At 39.3% G+C, this 2,848-nt stretch overlaps 1 pseudogene; it reads left to right on the forward strand.

Moving 5' to 3' along the window:
- The first annotated feature begins 263 nt into the window (after nucleotides 1–263).
- On the forward strand, nucleotides 264–2,066 carry LOC149151921 (cyclin-dependent kinase F-1-like; annotated as a pseudogene).
- Nucleotides 2,067–2,848: the final 782 nt, after the last annotated feature.

Here is a 2,848-nt window from a genome sequence, read left to right on the forward strand (position 1 = left end):
ATTTGATTCGGTCTACTTTGTTCTGAGGGCAATTGAAACTCTCTGGGCTTATGAAGGTTGGTTTGAATTGAGGAATTTGGGATTTATAAACACTGGCCATGTTCTCCGGACCATGGAATTGGGGATTTCTCCATAGGGTTTTAGTGTTTTAGGGTTTTGAGACTTGAATACCTCGAAAAGATTTGATGGGTGGGTTTTGAGAGTTAAAATCTTGAAAAGATTTGATGGGAACAGGTCTTCCGAAGATTTGAGGAATGCAAAACATGGAGGACAATGTGCAGAGCAGCTGGAGTCTCCACGACAACAAAGAAATATGTGCCCGTTACGAGATTCTAGAGAGGGTCCACAGCGGAACTTACTCAGATGTGTACAGAAGGTGAAGAAAGGAGGACGGTCTAATAGTAGCCCTTAAGGAGGTGCATGACTATCAAAGCTCTTGGAGAGAGATTAAGGCGTTGCAGAGGCTTTGTGGGTGCCCCAATGTTGTGAGGCTCTATGAGTGGTTTTGGAGAGAAAATGAAGACGCAGTTCTGGTTTTGGAGTTTCTGCCTTCCGATCTCTATTCTGTCATTAAGTCTGCTAAGAATAAGGGAGAAAATGGTATTCCCGAGGCCGAGGTTAAGGCCTGGATGATTCAGATCTTGCAAGGGCTGGCTGACTGCCATGCCAATTGGGTTATCCATCGTGACCTAAAGCCCTCTAATCTGCTCATTTCGGCTGATGGAATTCTCAAGCTCGCTGATTTTGGATAGGTAAGTATAGATGATTTAGTGGCTTGCCATCTGCTGCCTCTTCTGTGTTTTTTTTCTTATCACCTTCAATCCTCCAGCTCTGTTTGACCCTATTTCTTGAAGTGTTCGTACATTCTGTTCTGTTTCCCATTTCATGTTTTTAATATTTTAAAATATGCTGAAAGCCTGTTTATGGTTAACTGCATCTTCGTAGTAGTTCAAAATGTTAACAAATCTCACACGTGAAAAGTTCAATCTAAAATCTTGAAAATTTTGACTGATTCAAAGCGCTTTGGAAACTAGATAAATGAATTGATTTTGCCTTTTATTATAACTATTCGAGCAAATGTTGCATAGAAGCGCAAGGTTAATAGTTGCCCAAATTGAAACTGAATAGTGCTTAAAGTTTAGTGATTCTTCGTCAGTAGGATGCCTGAACATTCAATAACTTAGTGATCTCTGAATTCGAAAATCAATACTTGCAGGCAAGGATACTTGAAGAGCCTGAAGCGATCTATGAAGTAGAGTATGAGCTTCCTCAAGAGGGCGATCTATGAAGTAGAGTATGAGCTTCCTCAAGAGGATATCGTTGTTGATGCCCCAGGAGAAAGGTTGATGGAGGAAGATGATAGTGTTAAGGGAGTGCGGAATGAAGGGGAGGAGGATTCATCCACTGCAGTTGAAACTAATTTTGATGATATGGCAGAAACTGCGAATTTGGATTTGAGCTGGAAAAATGAAGGTGATATGGTGATGCAGGGATTCACATCTGGTGTTGGAACTCGATGGTACAGAGCTCCGGAGTTGCTCTATGGAGCAACGATCTATGGAAAAGAAATTGATTTGTGGTCGTTAGGTTGCATTCTGGGGGAGCTCTTGATTTTAGAACGTCTCTTTTCTGGGACTTCAGACATCGATCAACTTAGCAGGCTGGTTAAAGTTCTTGGGACTCCAACAGAAGAAAATTGGCCTGGATGCTCCAATCTTCCTAATTATAGGAAACTTTGTTTTCCTGGTGATGGAAGCCCCGTTGGTCTGAAGAACCATGTCCCCAATTGCTCAGACAACATGTTTTCTATATTGGAAAGACTTGTTTGATATGACCCTGCAGCTAGGCTAAATGCTAAAGAGGTACTTGAGAATAAGTATTTTGTTGAGGATCCTTATCTTGTCCTCACCCATGAATTGAGAGTTCCCTCACCTCTGAGGGAAGAAAACAATTTTTCAGAGGATTGGGTGAAATGGAAGGATATGGAAGCAGATTCTGACTTGGAAAACATTGATGAGTTAAATGTCATTCACTCAAGTGATGGTTTCTGCATTAAATTTTCATGAACTCTAATTGGCTGATCATGTTTCATCTTCCTCAAATTTCCTTTTATATGGATTAGTATTCTAAATTAGCTTTGGGGGCTGCATGTCTTCAAGCATTCACCATGACAGTAAAGTAATCATTATGATTACTGATGTATTGCTGTCACGGGGTGAGAAACATTATAGCCATGAACCTACTGTTAAATTTGTGGAATTGTCTTATACTTGCTCAAAATAGTGACTGCATGTTTGAGAATAAATTTCTCTGCAAAGACCAACTCCAGATTCTTTCTTTTCACTTTGTACTAATGATCATTGTGACCGAAAAATCTTTATACACAATACAGAAAATGCAAATTTAGAGATGACTTTCTATTCTGATGCTTGAATTATAGTTATGAAGAAATGCGTTTTGTTGTGTGACCTGGGACCTGGCATGTGGAGATGCAATTAATTTAAGAAAACTGCAGCTGTTATAAAAGGTATCATAAAAAAACAGTTATCATATGCCCTGAAGGGTGTTCGAATTCAAAATAAATAAGTAACTTTAAGACTGTTGAATAACACTAAAATGTTGGCTGAGAAATTAATAAATTATATTATTGTTGTGCCTTTCATCTCAATGAAATAACATTTAGACCTATGACTGATCATTATAACAGCAGGGCTATTGTAAATAACAGCTTGTCATTTAGGTGATTTAATGGTGATAAGGCGCTCCTAAATTTAGGATCAGTGGGAATCCTCCTTTGTTTGCCTTGAACATGTTGCATCCTCTAATTGGTCCCAAAATGCATGATGTG

The sequence above is a fragment of the Pinus tabuliformis genome, chromosome 9, assembly GCF_031772625.1.
Source record: "Pinus tabuliformis cultivar Carrire ecotype Pingquan chromosome 9, CPIR1, whole genome shotgun sequence".
In the NCBI taxonomy this organism is placed as follows: domain Eukaryota; kingdom Viridiplantae; phylum Streptophyta; class Pinopsida; order Pinales; family Pinaceae; genus Pinus; species Pinus tabuliformis.